Source organism: Taurulus bubalis (assembly GCF_910589615.1).
Source record: "Taurulus bubalis genome assembly, chromosome: 19".
NCBI classification, from domain to species: domain Eukaryota; kingdom Metazoa; phylum Chordata; class Actinopteri; order Perciformes; family Cottidae; genus Taurulus; species Taurulus bubalis.
Genome location: NC_136607.1, coordinates 10597000 through 10616992, shown reverse-complemented (window position 1 = coordinate 10616992; position 19993 = coordinate 10597000). Strand labels below are relative to the sequence as shown.

At 41.5% G+C, this 19993-nt stretch overlaps 1 protein-coding gene across 1 annotated transcript in view; it reads right to left on the bottom strand.

Annotated features, from left to right (window-relative positions):
- The window catches only part of strbp (spermatid perinuclear RNA binding protein), a 70192-nt gene that overhangs the window by 31596 nt on the left and 18603 nt on the right, over positions 1 to 19993 (bottom strand). The window contains exon 2 of the mRNA XM_079235565.1: positions 14526 to 14630. The gene's annotated coding sequence lies outside the window, so the exon portion shown is untranslated. The remainder of the gene's footprint in view (positions 1 to 14525; positions 14631 to 19993) is intronic.

The following is a 19993-nucleotide window of genomic DNA, read 5'->3' as shown; positions in this document are numbered from 1 at the left end:
GAATACAAAGTGGTGTGAGGGGACAGAGGGCAATCGGATAAACAACAAGGAATGGCAGATATTGAGCTGCCACCTCGGGCAAACAGACTCTACCAGAGGCTGCTCCTCACTTTCCCTCCAGGTCTCCCTCTGTAAGCTGCTGGCTGGCCACACTGGCTGTTACCCCCTCAACACACCTGGCACAGCGGCAGCGTCCGTGTCTATGTACTTGTGTTTTGCCAGTTACCTTACAGCCAACACGTTGTGCCTGAGGGGGGGTAAGCTCTCTTCCAGCTTGGCCAGGCCACTTAGGCTTGTATGCGCATTATTGTAGCGCACGCACACAAACACAAACACGGGCACAAAACGCCCTGCCAAGAAGCATAATAACAACGTGCCAGCTGCCATTCGATTCTCATTATCAGAACAATTCAGTGAGACACAACAACACCAATTCCCTCCCTTAGTTTCTGTTTCATGGCACTTTCCTTCTCATTTGTCTTTAATTAAAATCATGTGCACACGAATGAAAGATACACCCGTGGAAAAATATAATAGAAGAAAAACAGAATGCTTATGTTGTCTGAAATGAAGCCGTGGCTCTCCAGAACAACAACAACAACAACATGTGGCCTAATAGGTACCCAGCCTCCTCCGTCTCCCACTGGGACTGAGGGCGAAAGAAGGGACCATGTTTATTCTTGCAGGGCTGCGTGTCGCCTGTACAAACCGGAGCTGCCTGCTCGTGTTTTTTTTCCTTCCTTAGGCTCAAGCTGACCAATTATTACATTTCTCCCTGCATCCCCCCCATCCATCTCTTTATGTACGCCTCCCACCAGTATTCACTCTCATTTTACTTCTTCTCTCTTATTCACACCATTCTGGTGAAAAAATTAATGATGGATTTTTAGTTTTTCTCCAGAGAAGAAGAGGAGAGAGGCTGAGGGAATCTGGCCGAGGTCCTGCCTCATTAACACTGGTGGTGGCTCATCGACATTAGCATGTGCACACACACACACACACACACACACACACACACACACACACACACACACACACACGCACACGCACACGCACACACACACATGCACCAGCGCCTCAATTTGGTCCCATAGTTATTGAATATATTTCTCCTCGAAGTTTATGCAGAAGGAAACACACACCTGTGCTGTGTCCTTCGTGCGCCAAGAGTTGGTGATAAGATCCCATTTTCCCTCCACTGATGAAAGGACTCAGGCAGTGGATAAGAAACTTGGGAAGAGAAGTGAACGCTACAGGAGAGATGGCAGAGCTGGGGGAATTTGCTGAGATGGCTCTGAGCAGCAATTTACACCTTTCTCATCTGATAACCATCAAATGCGATGAGCAGTGGAAACCACGGAGCGAAGGGAGACAGAGGATTGACAAAAGCCAGAGAGTGTGCTAATTAGTGTTGGAGGAGCTCATTTTCCCCAATGCGTCGCCTTGTTTATCTGCTGAATATTGTGATCAGAAAATCAGCCGTCACTCCGTAAAATGTTGTGGACTGATGTTCCATGATTAAGGCTCGGTTGAAATGTTTCATCCATTTCAAAATTCAAGACACTGTACTTGAATTGAAAGGAAAAGATCTCCAATTAACGGCTGGCTACATGCATGGTAACTGGAGGACGAATGTGGTACAGCCACAACCAAAATGTGCTGGCGCTTCATAAAATTATGAATTACAAAACAACAAATTGGTATCTTTTTGTGTTAGGGAGTTTTAGACAACCCCAAAACTAATGATCTACAACAACAAAAAACATCTGTTGAGTGAATATAACCGAGAAAGCCCTTGGCCCTGTGCCAGGAAACAGCTTCCTGACAGTTTTTCAAATAAGATATCATCTCGCTCAAACAGAGTCCACTGGTTTGCTTTAGACATGATGCATTTCACTTCCGCCTTGCTGGTTATCGCTTTCCTTTTATTTCTTTAGCTTATCACAACTTTACTAATGCCCATGGTGATGTCTTCAAATTGCTGGTTTTATTCAACTGTCCCAACATATATATTCAGATATTCAGTTAACCCAAATATCAAACAAAGAAAAATCAACAAATGTCCACATTCAAACCAACGATTGGTCTTGTATTTGCTTGATGAATGAAGAAGAATGATGATGAATGAATGAAGGAATGATGAATTAATCATGTCAGTGCCAAAAAACCTCCATACAACTTATCAACACCTGAGGTCTAAACTCAAGCTTCTATCAATTGACACCATTATTAACTGCACGGTATTGTCTTCTTTAAAGATGAACCTTGACCTTTGACCACCAAAATGTGCAACAGTCCACGTAGAAGTTTGTGCCAAATTTGAAGACATTCACTAGAAGCGTTCATGAGGTATCACGTGAACGAAAATTCAACAGACAGACACGGGTGGACAACCCCAAAACATAACATATATAATAACATGACAATCAAAGAAGGCAATAGGCTTCGGTACGTTCTTGCAGCTCTGTGGATTCCAGCTCTTGCCCTGATGTCACATTTCAGACTGAATAAAACTGTACAGACGTCTCTATGCACTCCACTGAAGCACACCCATGAAGATAATCTTAGGCAGGTGTAAATATGGCTGATGCTTTTGGCAGTTAAGTTATTTTAAAGCTCAATTTGTTGATTTTCCTCTTTTTATTCTTGGGTAAAGTATTTTTGCTCTCATGAATGCTTTTTCCTCACCAGTGCTATTTCTGATTATGTTTAAACATTCATCACACACCTGAAAGGCTGTTAGAGAGTGTGAGTAGTCTCTGTGTTACATTAGGACTGACTTGTGTGTGGCGGGCTCCAGGGTTATTGCTGCCATAATAATGTTTGCATCTGCGAAAATATCTGCAAAAGTGTGTGGTAATGCATTGGACAAACCATGCGAGCACACACACACGCACACGCACACACACACACACACACACACGCACGCACGCACGCACGCACGCACGCACGCACGCACAATAAATAACCATTTCTGTTGTGAAGAGCATGCAGTGTGTAAACAGGTGCTCGTGACCGCGACCCCTGTTTGCCCATCTATTTCTCTACCGGGGTGAAAAAGCCAGACAAAGACAGATAGAGACAGATGGGGAGACAAGCGGTCAGAAATATCGACAGCAATACAGGAATAGAGAAAGACATGCTGAGACAGGGAGAGAGGTAGAAAATAAGAAAGCGTCTCATTTCATAAATATTTTTTTGGGGACTGTGAAGGAGATTGAAGAGAAAAGCTCCCAAGTGTTCAAAGGAGAATATGGTCTCCGTTCTTCATGAAAATGTTTAAAAAAATACAGAATTTCGATTAACATTAAGATTCTCTGCACGCTCATGTATTTTCTTTTCATGTCCGTTTCACTACTCATCTCTCCTACAACTTTACAACACTTTTTTCATCCATTTCCTTATTTCTGTGCTTCCGACACGTTAAAATGCTCAAGTTTAGCAGACTTTAACAGACTCGACTACAAACAGGCCGCCTAAAATAGAAGTTGCAATAGTTTGAATGTAATCTGGGCTGAAGAAAGCAGGGCCGAGACTCTTCTTTTGTTGCCACGAGAGTTAAATGACTCACAGCTATGCTGATAGAAAGTATTATGAGAAAAATAAAGTTGCTACTAATTGCAGGAAGAGAGCAGCAAAGACTACTTGCCAGTAGCAGGATTTCTGTGACAATTTAATTTCATCATGGCTTATTGTCACAACTATAACAAGCACCACAAACACGCAGACAAAACTTAATGGATTACTTTTAGACAAACACACAATGAACATCCTCATACCAATGTAACTTATTGACAATGTGACACCAATCCAGTTATACAGTTTAACCTTGTGAAGGCATTTCCTTCCCAAAATGAACTGCTAAATAAACAATGAGTTTTTCCCCCAGAAAACAACTTACATGTCTTTCAATTTAAGAATTAAGGAAGTCCTTCCTTTGTAGACAAGAAGTCATGTGAAGAAAAAGACAATAACCAGGGTGTGAAATTGGTCAGACTATGTAGATAACGAAAGTCTAAACACAAAGAAAACTTGAGTAAAACAGAGGAAGGGAGACACTTCAATGAGAGAGAAGCTCTTGGTTAGACACACTGTTCTTTTTTATTGTTTTAGGGCCGAAGGCAAAGGTCGGACACTCTGAGCCCTTTTGTTCATGTTCCGCTCGGTGTGCAGTATGTGGAGCCCACTTATCCAGATCTGAGGGGCAAGTCCAATGGCACTACTGTGGAGGCTCGAGTAAGCTTGCCCTGCAGCCAAAGTAATAGGCTGTATTCCATTGAGAGTTCAGAGACATGCCCAGATAAGAAGATGAGTGGAAGGTTGCCTTTTCTCATTCACTGGAAGGCTTTCCTGGCTCACCTGGCGGTGGAGGCCAGGCACTGCTCGCACCGGAATTGCAAATTATCAGCCAGTGATTAAAATATGAGTGGAATGCCTGGCCGGTGTCAGTGAAAAGGCCACTTCCACTCACTTCCACTTCCATCGTAAAGGTGTTGGGCGTTCCTGAACAGTAGGACGTTACACTGATCATCCTGGCCAGTGGGCACAAATGCAAAAATAATGTTCAAATATGAAAAACAACATATTTTAGACTATTAAAAACTCTTAGCCCTCTCGAGCCAGTGGTGCGGGTTAGCAGTTCAATCTTTTCGTGAATGAGGAATTACACCGATTGAGATAACCTGGACGTGCAATGGGGAGATCACCCTTGATTGTTTGTCGCAGAGAAGGATGGAAAGCCAATCCTCAGGTTATGAATCTACCAGGAGTAGATAGTGTGAAGCTCCTTTGATATGAATGCAATGGAATAGTTAGTCCAGTTTGTTAACTGTCAAGCAGATCTTGAGATTTAACTTAAATACTTAAAAAATGCTGTTTTTCCAGCCCACATATTCTTATGATTTCCACCTGTATAAATACAGAAAACAGCCAAAATACAACAATGCCCATGCCTATTCAAAGGTATCAGCGTTCATGCCCTCTAACACTCTCCATAGTGAGGCACGCTCAGGAGTAAGTGACATGCTGTGGATATTGTCTGCATTAGGTCTCATTAATGCAGTGCGATGCAGCAGTGTCGACACATGCTTTAAGGACATTAGAACGAAGGACACCGGGGATATGATCTCAGGCATGTACTGCATGTGCGTCATAGTGATGGTGTGGAGGCGTGTTGTTGTCTCTCCTCATTCCTGTTCATTCTTAGTTGCGTTTCTCTCAAAGAATAAAAAGATGTATGTGCACGCTGTATATAAGTTATATTCCTTTATAATGGCTTTCCTTTTGCCATTTCTCGCCATGTCTCTGTTTCTTTCTCCTTTTTCCAATTTGCTCCTCCTTTATTGATTTATGTATATTTCTTTTCTGTCTTGTTTTCTCTGTCCGTTCCTCGACTACGCTGCAGTTGTTGAGCAGTTGGCAAGGAGATTAATTAACGGGTGTCACAACAGGCAGAACAACGGCCAATTGCAACTTGAAATCACAGGAAGTGGCCGATTAAAACATCACATTAATTTAAAACTATGGCTCTTGATTCCAGTCCACGGAACAATGGTTTTCATTTGTGTAATCTGGAACTATTTTAAAACCGAGAGTAAAGGGGAATGCAAATTAAATAGTTAAATGGTACATTATTAAAGACATTTATGTCTTTTTAGTTTTTTTTAAGTGTTTCATCTATTGATATTTTCAGGAACAATGTGATTTTAATGGCCACATATTGTGGAGAAAAATGTCTAACATAGATGGTCTCACTAAGGAGTAAGCATGAGTCTCCTCTCCTCACAGTGGACACACACCGCTCCACTGCAGAAACACACAAGAGCAATTACTTACTAATACCTACTCTACCTTGCTGATTTCCCCACTGATTTCAACTGATGCACCTGGTCTGTTCCAATTGATCGTAGCCCTCCTACTTCTTATGTTTTCCTGCTGTTTTATTAGCGACTTGTTCCGTCTTTCAGAGTCAGTAAGTCTGGTATTACACGTGATTATCATCCTTAATAGTTAAAGTTTGCTCGTGGTTTCTTTTGTGATGAGATGTTGACGTAAGCCCTTTGGGGGGGTTTTATTCCATTTACAGAACTTAAAAAAAAAGAAAAAGAGATGACCTTGTTTTTCTGCATCAATGTTTTCTTTATTAAAAAAAAGACCTTCATTCAAAAAGATGCTCAGTGTGATGACTCAAATTATTTAGGTTCACTTCTACTACAATGACAGTGTTCAACAGTTCAATGGCAATCACCTCTAAACCATCTGTGCTGCTTTTAAAAGCCTGCAATCAGGAAATGCATCAGGATTGCCCACAATAAGAAACTAAACACACTGTAGGGCTGCACGTACCGTGTGGAATGCAGCCTGATGCAGTTGACAAAAGCCAGTACCTTGGAAACAAGCTTTAGTTCATTGATTCAAATCGGGATTCTAATCCATTCATCAGCAGGACCAGGTTAGGCCAAGCTTTGTTTAAACCCAGTAACTGTGACTGCTGATGAGCTTCTTTCAGGTAACATTTTCACGTTTTTTCTTCTATTTGTAGGCACAAGCTTCCCTGTGATCATCAAATGTAGGTCTAAAATGTGAGTTACACAACCCTGCTACCCTGTATATGTTTTAGAGTAGGGTAATATGGTTCTGTGCAGGTGGAGGCCAGGGGAGGTCAGACCACAGAGTATTGATGAGGCGGCAGAAAGCAGAGGAAACGCTGATGTTGCATCTGGAAGGGAAATAGATAACATTGACAGGGGCATGCAACTCCCCTCGGTCGATTATTAAAATGCAGAAAAGCAGTATGTGTGTAGTTCCTGCTGACTGGCTGACCGATGGGGCTATCTACCTATCTCCATAATATGTTTGTGCATCCACATCATCTTAAAATTAGCTTAGCATTAGTCATCTCTGACACACACCTGTCATCTCCATGGGCTACCTTACTTTTAACTGAAAACTTAACTGCCATAGACACACACACACACACACACACACACACACACACACACACACACACACACACACACACACACACACACACACACACACACACACACACACACACACACACACACACACACCCAATTGAATACTGTCCTGCGTCAGCGTGGGGAAAAAATAGACTATCACTATGCCAGAACTGAAGCATGCTGCAACTGTGTGTGTGTGTGTGTGCGTGCGTGCGTGTGTGCGTGCGTGTGCGTGCGTGTGTGCGTGCGTGTGTGTGCGTGTGCGTGCACTGTAGGCTCCTGCTGTGCTGATTTCAGCAGGAACAGATGGTGCTGCCAGGGCTCTGCCGAGGCTCCACACTCCCTATGGGAAGACTTGTGAATGTGCATACAGTGCGTGTGTGTGTGTGTGTGTGTGTTTCCTTTTTACCATTAATTTACCACACTACTTTACATACTACTGTCCACACACACAGACACTGATTGTCGCAGTGCAAGTGATATCCTAGTGGTCTTTGGCCTAGTTGTCTGTTCCATTGACACTTCGCAGCTTAATCCTGGTTGAAAGGCTTTTCACTGCTATGCTCATGTTTGCCAACACACAAAGCTGTCACACTCCGCCCTTTGTGTGTGTGCGTTTGTGCGTGTGTGTTGGTCCGAGCAGGTTTGTGAATATGTAAGTGGTTATAAACACTTTATCACATAACTGCGAGAAAATGCCAAAAAGCTGCATCCAAATGACACTTTTGTTACTTAATAATTAATAAATACAGAAAATACACAAATTAATAAATAGCAAAACAAAGGGTGCTACTGACACACAGCACTCATTCATGGTTACGTACGGTAGGTAAAAAAAAAAAAGAGGGTGGCAGAAAGAGAAGAGAGGTGAGATACAGAAAGAAAATAACCTCATGTTTGGTCCAGCTGTGTGGATGTCATTGAGAACAAAATCTAATAGAATATGATGAAAATCTATTTAAACAATGAGTTTCAAGGTTGTGGTATAGTCAAAGCAAAAGAACAGGTCACGGAAAAATCTAGACGGGTCACTTAAATTATTTGGAGAGAATTGACAATCAATTAGAATGTTGCTATTCTGAAACGTGCACGTTACAGTACGATTTGTGAGCACATGAGGACAGCTAGGGTTGTCCAGATGTGGACCAATTCCCTAATGGGCTTCTACTCAACAACACACACTGGCTGGCAAGCTGTCAACACATTACACACACACACACACGATATCCCAGTGGTGTGTGTCGATTCCCTATCTATCGCTCTCTGTGTATTTTCATCAATAAAAGCAGTCGGGTGGAGGCAGATGAGCAGATTAGCGTGGCGTATCACGAAAGCCAAATCGCATTGAAGGCTCAAGTATTTTTAAGAAATTAATTTTGCAGGATGCCCTCAGAGTGACATCATCTTACATTAATGAACATGGAACGACTTCAGTGACTTCGGAGAGAGGGCATCATATCATTCCGTCTCTTTCTGTTTGTCGGTGCTTTCCTAGACGTGCCTCTCTTTAGCTGCTGCCGTGCCCGTCTGCCTCTCAGTTCTCTGTTCAAACAGCAGAGAAATTATCTTGAATACAGCTCGCTTCCTCCTTCTGCTGAAATGCGTGAATTCATGGACTTTGCCAAGTATCGATTTCAGGCAGAATGCAGCAGAAAGAAAATGATTCTTCTGTAATCATCTATTATTTCAAATACAGCTCACTGGTATAATAATAATAATATTCCCAAGCAAACACACATACAGCGTTGTTGATTGTGTACTTTGACTCACCGATGCCCAAATTAAACACGTTTGTGTACTCATTCTGTCTGATAGTATATGTTGTGCAATACATTAGGCGGCTTAATTTTATCTCCCAGCCCCCTACTTCTTCATCTGCACAGCTTTGGCTGGAGCCGATCAGTGACTCCATTCATTCCAGGTCAATTTGGGCAGTGTGCTCGATATGGCCGTTTCATTACACACTTCCTTCCTGTCTGCCTCTTCGACTCTGGTTTAGAAGACGGAGAGACCGAGTGGGAGCAAGGAAGGGACAGGAGGAGGGGGGGGTGAGAGACTGAGAGCAAGAGAGAGGAGGAAAGGCAGGATTTAAATGGGTGTACGGTGGGAGAAAAAGTGTAAGGGAGGTTAGAAAGACAAAAACCAGAGAAGGAAAGGCAAGAAATGAACAGCATGAGGGAGATTAACAAGGTGCATGTGGTGAAGAGAGGGAGTTAAGTGGAATATGATGTGCTAGTGTGGGAGGTGGAGGGTGAGAGATTAGGAAGATAGAAATCAGGATGACATAAAGGAGAGAGATGGTGACAGGGTGTGGCTGATTTAGATAAGAATAATAGAGCCACAAGGAAGGGCGTGCAAGGCAGAAGAAAGGGGGGTGAGGGAGGAAAAGTGGTGAAATAGTGAAGAATATAAACTGCAAGGGAGAAAAGCAGAATGAAGTGGGAAACATGGATGAACGGAGAAAGGTGGAGACAGGAAGGAAGGAAGGAAGGAAGGGGAGGCAGCAGGATGGAAGAACAAGGGGGATGATATGAATTGAAAAAGAAAGAAGGGATGAAGTGAAGTAACAAGAGCCTGAGGAGCCATGACTGAAATGATTCATCTCAACTGTCTTTTTCACACTTTATAACAAATGTTTTATATTAATATTAAAACTAACTTTACAGAGTCACAGGAACAGAACTTGTCATTAATAATTAACTATTAATTATCATTAATTCACTAAATTGTATTTCCTGCACTTTTAAATCTCCAGTCTGTCTTGCCCAAGGCTGCGTCCATTAAAACTAGAGATTCAAAGATAATGTAATAAATAAGGAAGATCTACTTACAGGAGAAACTCAAATAAAACGAATCAAATAGCACAAAAACATGTTTGGATGGTTGCGAGATTCAAATGTGTAATGACCGGATTAGAAAATGTCTTAATTAACTCCAATATGTCATAAGAAGCATACAAACACCTCACAAACACACGTGTGATGACACCCTTCAGCAGCTGAGGTCGGACAGCTCACTCTGTCCATCAGTACAACGCTCTCTTATCCAAGCTCCAGATTATTATGAAATTATTATGCGCCTCACTTCATCTTCGATCTATTTGAATATATTTTCTCCTTCAGCCTCTTTTTTGTGCGAGTGTTAAACGTCCAAAGGGTCAACCGTAACACTCATGGTCACTAACAAGCAGCAAAGAAAGAGAGTAAGTGTAGAAGACAGAAAAAGATCCTGAACTCTGTCCCTGGGTGAACTGGTTCTCAGCAATCAGGTCACTAGTTTATGGGGCCGGATATCGTTTTCAAAAACAACGATAATATTACCAATACCGTTATCCTTAAAGTGATACAGACACAAATAGAGTACTTCATTTTCTACTTGTTTTTTTCTACTTAATTCGACACCCATCATGTTAATTGAAGCGTTCAGTTGCGTAAAATGTCGCCACCACTGCATTCATTTTTATCACCACCGGCGGCTTGCATACTTTCGCATGTTTTGGTGGCATCTCTGCACGCTGAACTGCACCGTGCTCGACTTCCCCACACACAGACTGGGTTGCAGCTACTGTGGAGGCGGGCCAATCAGACGTCCCAGCCCTACTTATTTTATTTCAGTGCTCAAATCAAATCTACGGCAAAAGAAACACAACAACATGTGACTCATAAACTGCGTCTTTTAGATTCTGGCTTGCTAGTGTGTGTGTGTGTGTGTGTGTGTGTGTGTGTGTGTGTGTGTGTGTGTGTGTGTGTGTGTGTGTGTGTGTGTGTGTGTGTGTGTGTGTGTGGCATTAGATGGCATGAGACAAAAGGAAAGCGAGAAAGAGATTCAGCATCAACTTTTCCCACTTGGGATTGGTCGCCATGGCTACGGAAGCATTTTCAGCTGAACGTAGGCCAAACATAAGGAAGAGTGAGAGAGAGAGAGAACATGGCGGCACTGATATATTGTTACTGCATTGTTGTTTTAATGTAAAAATGATTGCATGAAGTATTGCATTTGTCAGTGTAATACAACTTCAATATAAACCTTCAAGATACAGTTACAAAAACACGTCTCCCATATAAGGCCGTAGCGCTGCAGCTAGGTAACCACAAGATACTTGATCTCAAACAGAAAACACGTAAGACTGCAGGAAAACGCTGTGACCCAATACGCACTCTATGAACTCGAATGGAAAACAGAGCCCAATGAGAACAAACAGCATCAAGAGACTATAACAGCTCATCTTACCACCAGACAATCAGACTCCATCTATATTTCAAAAGCTACGGAAAACTGTGACAATGGGCTGTCATGATCTAAGATTAGTGGAGGGCGCCTTTAATGAGGAGGAGGCCACAAAGGGATCGTGTTTCCATACTGGCAGCTAACTGCGGTATCACCTGAGGGCAATTTGTTAGAATTCTGTAACAAACCTTGAGGAAGAGTAATTTAACATGTGCAACAAATCCAGTTTTCTGAAATGTCTCATCGTTTAAACAACAGATGAGGATTTGACAGAAACGTTTGAATTATTGGTCGACTTTTTTTTTTACTAATTAATAACTCCCTTTCACTATCTTCTGAACAAATGATTTTGGGAACACTCTAGTGTGCCATGACTTTGAGATATTGTATTTGTAGGAGCAGTTTGATTTACTCCATGTTTCTGAAAACAGTAAGTGTGCATAAGTGTGCACAAGACACGCCCGTCTCATTTTTTCTCAGCCAAAGGTTTGTCAATATTTGCATAAAGTACAGCCAATGTTACGGGTCATGAATTATTTATGTGGACTAAAGGAAAGAGACTTGTAAGGGCTGGTTCTGCTTGACAGTGTTGCCATGGACCTTCCAAATGTGTGTGTGTTAGTGTATATCTATGTTCAAGGGGATTGAGTGAGCGTCAGTGAAAGAGTTTGTTAGAGGGAGAGAGAGAGAGAGAGACAGAGCGAGAGACAGAGAGAGAGAGAGAGAGAGAGACAGAGCGAGAGACAGAGCGAGAGAGAGAGAGGCTCTACTGCGCTCACCGGCAAAGTCACTGCTTTCTCAAGGACACTGCGGCTAAGGGGCAAGGAAGACAGAAGGGATGACACACAGGAAGAAGAAGCAAGAAGGAGGCAGAGAGAAATCAAGACATTTAGTGATAGAAGGCCAAGCGGGATAAATAAACAAGCAGAGAAAACTCACACAAATGAGTGGAGCAAGAGAGGGAAAGAAGGAGGGCTGTGCCTCTCATAGTGAAAGTGAAACAACACAGGTATAACGTATACACTGTACAGCATGGGGAGAAACCAGAATACATTGTTTGGCTCTTTACCTTGAATCTGTTACTAAATACAAACTGGGGTAAAGCTACAGATAATTGTCATTATCAATGCCTTGACTATTCTTTTTAGTTTAACCAGTTCATCATTTAGTATGAAACATGTGAAAGAAATTGCTAAAACAAATGACAGTCACAATTCACCAGATTTCATAGTGACAAAATCCAGCTTTCGTGTGTTTTTTTTAGCTTGACAACATATTTTAATGATATCGTCATAACAATAATATCTTCAACAAATGAATGTCCTCCATCCCAAACAACACAGGGAGCCCACTGAGCGGCAGCAGACATGTTATAGTAATGTTATGCCCACTGAGGAGGTGCAGGACCTGGAAGCGCCTTCTTCTGCCTGGTTCAGTCTTACCAGCGATCCACTAAAAACCTCTACAGCAATCAATTATTTACACATAAACGCAGACCCCAAAACACTCCCACAGAGATGATAGTGGGGAAGGCCGCTGGGTGAAATGCATAAAAGCTACTTAACATACATAAGTAGGCAGTTTACCGAAGCAGCGAGTGAACTCTGCAACCACTTGGACCACAGCCGCTGACCAGCTGTGAGACAGAAACGTGTCTAACGTAAAGGCAACCTCAATGTTCATCTAGAACAGTGATTGTCAACCACTGTGCCGCGGCACACCAGTGTGCCGTGACAGATCGTCAGGTGTGCCGTGCGAAAATTTCCAATTTCACTTAATTGGTCCAAAAAAATATTATTTAGCTGCCGCAAATAATTTTCCATTGTTGAGCGTCTGAGCCTGCAATATAGTGGCTGGCCTAGTAGTTTCCTATAGAACAGGTCTGCACCTTGTTCTGCTATTAAACAAACTAAATGGCCGTATGTTATTGATCGTACACGACAGCTTGTAATTTCTGGGTCGCGTCTACAACTCTTTCCGCCCCGATGCGATGCACACAGGAGAGCACACAGTGGACAGAGAGAGCGGCGAAAAATATGTCGCGTGCTTTTCACAATGGGATTTGCTGCTTTAAGCTATCACTATTTTAAGCTATGAGCTCTCACGTTTAAAGCCCAACAGTTAAGGTATTTGTAGGTCAAGACAAACATCCAACAGGCTGCAGCCTGGCGCTCCATCAATGACGTTTCTGAGGCTCTGGAAATATTCTTCCAAAAGCCCGAAAAACACACTCAAGTGACAAAGCCTGCTCACTTTGTGGTCATCATTAAAATAAATGAACACTATGCTTCCTTTAAGTCAGTATTTATCAAACTGGGGCGTATTACAGGTGGGGCGCAAGAGGAAATGCTGATTTTACCGTACGCCATTAATAGGTCACATGCGCATGTACGACTCGCCGATTTCTGTCAATTCGATCTTTATGAGATCTCCGTGAGGTTGTCTTTTCTGCTGTTGCGTCGCTAAACATGGAGCATGAATTGAGAACGGCTGTATCAAATCTACCTCGTTTTCAAAAGAGTTGTAGAGGAAAGCAGCTCACTGCAGCCACTATTAATGATACAACGTTATGCTCACACATCTGCACTCATTCTGTTTTGCAAAAAAATAGCTTGTTGTTTTCCACAATAAGCTATTTAGTTGTAACTAAATATTAGCTATTTTTTGCACGGATATAACTTTATTTTCATTTTTCTAACAAAGTGTTAACACATTTGTTTTTGTCTGATGGAGCAATCTGGTTTAATTGAAAGTGATTTCAATGTTCTATTATTTATAAAAGCACAGATGGAGTCACTAGTACTGTGAAGTATTACTTTGTAGTACTGTGAGGTGCCACGATGTAGTATGTCCGTCAGTCGCTCCCCCCCCTAAAGCTGTAAACCTAGGGGAAACACTGAATACTGTGACATTCTGTAACTTTTTGGGTTGTTGGTGTGCCGCGGGATTTTTTTATTGTAGAAAATGTGCCACGGCTCAAAAAAAGTTGAAAAACACTGATCTAGAATACTGAGGACCTGACCACCAGATGAATACAGGGCTTGTGTTGATTAAAATACACTGATGGGAAAGGGAGAGAGCGTGCATTGATGGGTATAGACCACATACTGGCACACAGTAGGAGGGAGAGAGAGATATATATATATATATATATATATATATATATATATATATATATATATATAGAGAGAGAGATAGACAGAGAGAGATGGTGATGGAAGATTTGAGTCATAGATATGTGTTGTTTTCCAGCCAACCATCGTGCAGCAGTCCAGCAGTAAACAGACACATACAGATGGAGAAATAGGAGTGGATTTTGTTATTCTTTTCACTCACCTCCCTCTCTCCTCCAATCTGTTTATCTGCCCACTTCAAATTCAGTGTCCGTCAGCCAGTGTGTCTGTCTGGAGTCACGATGTCAGAGCAGGCAGGGTTTGGTACCTGAGAAGACAAGAGTTCAAAGGTCAGTTAACATCAGTGCGACAGCACTTAAGGATCATGTTCAACTTGACATCAGTGAAACCCTCACCAGCTGACGTCACAGATGGTGCAATTAAGGATATACTTGTTTACGTCAATAATATAATGTATCCTCATGCAGCGGTTCGTATGATGTCTTATGATGCGTTCTACAATTGTGCAGCGTCATAAGTGATCAGGGCGCGTGAGCAAGTCCCTGCAGTGCAGAACCTGTTTAGAACAAAAAGATCGTGCTCTGGGTTAAAATAATTTATTACGGAACTAACACAGATGGCATTAGATAAACACGTAAATTACTTCCCTAAAGTAAGGTAAAATAAGTCAACAATGACGTTGTGTCCTGTGTGAAACCAATGACAGTCTGCTGAGGTACTCACGCCAACAAAAGCATGAGAGACGGAGAAACACTCCGCTGCTATCCATCTGAGGTATGAGAGCCGAACAGACACTTAAAGATGAGAAGTTGAAAGACTAAAACCTCTATTAGGCAAGTGTATATTTATTCTCTGTGCGGTGAGAGTACTTATTTTGCCTTCAAGTATGACTGCTTCACTTATGCATGTAGCCAACCCTTCATTTTGATAGTACTTTTCCCTCTTCTTCCTGAAAACATCCCCGGAAAGAGAACTAGTGAGGGCAAAAAAGAAAATAATATGAAAAAAAGAAAAAGAGGAGAGTAAAAGAAGAGATTAGAAAAAAAGGACAGAAACTGAAATAAACTACTTGTGGAAAAAACAGTTTTTCTAAGTGTGTAAACACTCACTGACCAGAAAATTGAGACCCTGTCCCTGCAGAGGAAGTGGGCCCTCCCTTTCTCATTTGCTTATGTGCTGGTACATAAATACATGCATGCAACATCAATTCCATTTCCATATTTTCTTTCCATGCAATCAGATTACAAAGAGTGAGCTCGAAACATATTGCACTGTATAACAGAGAATATTGTGGTTTATTCCTGAAGGACACATTTGACTTTGAGAAAAGCAGCCGATAAGCATGTCTGCTGAATTCTCCAAAGCTGGTCTCAAGCACTGCTGACCCATTCTTCTACTATACGCCCAGCATAGCATGGGAAAGTTGCTTACTTTAAATGAAATGTGACATGATGTACAACCACACTGTAATAATCACCTGTAGCTACCAAACGGCTTTGCATAGACTACATTTTAAACATAAAAACTGTGAAATATCCAATTGGCAGGACTCAACACTAACTTTTAAAAGTGGTTGGCAGCAGTCATCAGTCTTTAGTTAACGAAACTGAAAACATAGCTGCCATGTTTAGTCAGTTAACCTTGTGTCATTGTTAGTCGGATTTTTAACCTCATTGTCAATCAATCAAATTTGTTTCACCGCACACACGAGTGAACACACGAGTGTGCTTCGTCTTTCAAACATCACTAATTCAAGAAACCTAAAAAAAAAAAAAAAATGGGGTGCAAGTTCTGCTGTCCGTATTTTTTATGGTGTTAAAAAGTGTCAACTAAAGGCCAAGAATTGTTTGCCAATTTCTCAAAATGGATGCCAATGGCAACCTGGTGGTAACACTTAATGTAGAGCCCTAATTGGTTTCAGCCACTTCTATTCTCCAGTAAACATTGTCCTGACTACCATTCTCTATAGTCATTTCAGACTTAGGTGTGAAACAAAGCTACAGTAACACTTAACACCCGCCCTCGCTGTCAATCAATGTCATATCATGTTTCACATTTTACTTTCTGAACATTAGTTTCCTTAAGTTGTGGTTTTTAGATGGTCCTCTTTCTTCTATTAGCTCAGACATCTTTAGGCTCCATTAACGGAAGAACAAGGTCGCGTAATTAAATTATCTTGTTGGGTTTAATTTGCCTTATTGTAAATCAATAAGAACAACCCTGGCTGCTGGACTACTGAGAAATATCACACTGCTTGGTTCATTATTTATGAGTGGATTTATGACATGTCTGAAACAGTAATAATCCTTATCCTTATACAATGCATAATAATTTATATACAATAAATAATACTAACACTATGTAATACTGGCCCCTCCCTGGTGGAGCAAAGTCTGACAGTGATGATCCTGACAAACCTGATACAACGAGCAGACGTTGGTGCTCCCTCACAAATAGGAGACGCAGTCCAGAGCCAAGAAAATCAAAGCAGAAGAGTTGTGTGGTATTTGTGTTGTTTGGGGAAGCAGTCACACCTCGTTTAGTAGAACATAACTGAGGTGGGTGTTGGTTGGTGTAGACGCAATGCCATGGTTCTTCAAGACAAACTGGTTCCCAGTCACAGACTGTCTATTCACATAAGTCTGACGCACGCACACGCACACGCACGCACACGCACACGCACGCACACGCACACGCACACACACACACACACACACACACACACACACACCTTACAAGTACACCGCACACACACAAACAATTAATCTTCCTGTAGTGCTAGAAAATGTGGTATGAGCAGTCAACACCATGGCAGTTAGTTTTAATAATACCTTATTGAGATCAAATAAATTGTACTTATTAAAATACTCTTAACTCTTTAACATTGAATGCATTTATTTGAGTAATGTCTAGACTGTCACTAAGTCAAATTACTTACACCATTTATTTTAAAATGCTGTGTACTTGTGTAGAAAAACGTTGGTCAGTTAGACAGCTGGGAAACAAGATGTGGCAGTTTGACAGTTCTGGTCCTTGTTAAAAATCCCAATTACAAGTAAATCATAAATGAAAATTGTTTTGCAAGCAAAAGATTGATCATCATTCAAACTTGTGAGTCAGCAATCTGTTTTAGTAATTACAGTTTGATACAAACAAATGTCAACGGTTCATCATATTCAATATAAAATGAACATACAGTACGAATCAGATCCCAAACAAAACATGAAGCTACACTGTTAAGAGATGTTCACATCATATCTAAAAAAATATCTTTATATAATTATTTTTCACAGAAAACCTGGCATATTTATTAGGTAGAGTTAAAGTAAGAAATGTAGATTCGGCTTGAACATAATTTTTCACACCTCTAGACGAAGAATATCAAAAAGCTCAAATCATAGATTTGTATTTTTCCCTGATGTGGCAGAGCACTAGAGGGAGGGCGGTTTATGGAGACGTACTGTCAGATAATGGTCTCCAGTGACTGACACGTGTTATCAATAGAGTAAGAAAAATAAACCTTCAGCCTACTGCATTATCTAATTTGACTATCCTTCACATCTCATTTGTGAACCATTACTGCCAGTGAGAAATAAGAAGCTCTGTGTCAAACTGAGACACTGCGGTGCGATGGAGCATAAACAAAGACATCATTTTCTGCTGCAGTAGGTGGTAAGAGAACCTGACTCATGCATCAAACACAACCTGGAAGACATTGAACTTGTTAGTGAAAGATTGCCAGTTTCCCTGATTGCATTTTCTAAATCAGACAAGCTGTGGGGAAAAGTATCTGAAAACACACGTGTGAACAGAGAAAAGTACACACACCAACGAGGAAACAAAAGTACAAATGCCACAATAAACACAGACATGAATGAAGAGGTCTGTGTGGTCTCGTCTGTCCAGCTGCTCTGAATTCTGGTCCACGCACTGCATAAGAGCCCGCTGGCTTGTTTGAGGATTCAGCGGCAGGGCTGAGCACTCGCTATCTACCACCTTGAATAAAGCAAAGTGCTCACCAGGTCTAGGAGTCAGCCCCACCTTTTAAGCTGCTCATTTCCTCACACGACAATGAGAACACACTCACCAACAGCCCCGAGTTCATGGGATACGTTTCACCACATATCTTCACACTGTCAGAGCGCTGTGTTCTCGTGAGTGCAGGTGCCTTCACAGTGCCTTCACGCCTCTGGTGAAACAGGCACAGAGTTCCTGGTTAAAAAGGGCTGTTTCATCAGCTTGAGCCCTCACAGTGTAATGTGTGGCGATGTAGCCATTAGCCAATGGACTACAGGCACTAATAATACACTTAATGAAGTGTGGACACAAAACATGGTGGAAAAGCAAACAGGAACTTTTAAACGATTGAACTTTTTAAGATAAAAAAAACGGAAATATAAATGGCGCAAATTGTAACATCACTTCTACAGCTCTACAATGATGGGAATTTAAAATACATTTACATTAAGGCTGCCCCCCTCTTAGTCGATTAGTCAACTAATTGTTTTTTTGTTTTATTTCTGCTTTTTTCATGATGAATTACTTATTTCCAAGAATTTCTCGAGTTTCTTCATGACAAACACAAACACAAAAGTAAGTCATTGAGTCACTGAAGCCGTACTTCTGTCAAGTCAACGATTCTCAGGTTCGCTGTTCTACTTCAGTCCAGCGTGTTTATTAACATTGCAGTCAGTGAAAATGTGGTCATTGAGAGTTTCTTTAGCTTTGCACCCGAGTGAGATTGATGTCTCATGGGAAGCATATTATTCGAGCTCACTGTGAGACACCAGAGTGCTTTCATATTTTTATTTTTTTATAATAGACCACTTTAATTCTAAATTAGTTTGGCTATTCAATTTGTGAAATACAATTTAAATGCTAGACCTGTTTTAATAGTAATTATGATGTGAGAGAATATGCCTAACCTCATTCTTAATATGAAAATATTACAAGTAATCCTTATCCAGATAATCTCCGCCATAACTCATTTTCATTACGGTGATGCTCTTGCATACACGTCTCCGATTTATAATGTGTTTAAAAAGACACGCATGCATAACAACAGTGGAGGAAGCACCTATATATCCAACAAGAGGCACGGATTTAGCCTTGGCTTTAGAATTCCAATCAGGAAACAAGTAGAGGGTGAAGGGTGAGATGGGTTGCAGCTAGATGGAGAGAGGATGGGAGGAAGGTATGAAGACAGAAAAAGCTAGTGTGTACAATATCGGATAAAAAAACCTGTTTGCATCCCTTCTGGAGCTACAACAAGGAACAGAATGCAGCAGTGAAATAGGAGGATAAGGGGCGAGAAACAAAGACACCAATACGCTCCCAATGCAAGGTGAGAGATGTATAACAATGTATAGATTCAGAGAAAGAACGTGGGAGGCAGATGAGAAGGGAAGTGGAGACGGAGCGAGAGCAGACAAGGAGTTTCCAGGTTCAGACTGTTGTTCTCCATTCTTGTGTGTGACCTCCTTCCACTCAACTATAAACACAATTTAAGCGTATACACAGACGCAGCCACTGCAGAGTAATTTGCTGCCAAATGCATCTTTTTATTCCTGAGGAGCAAGTGCTCAGAGAAATCGAAAAGCCTTCCCTTGTGAAAGAAATGATCTAGTGACCAAACCTTTGTGAGCTAAAATGATCCGGGGGGTTCATGAA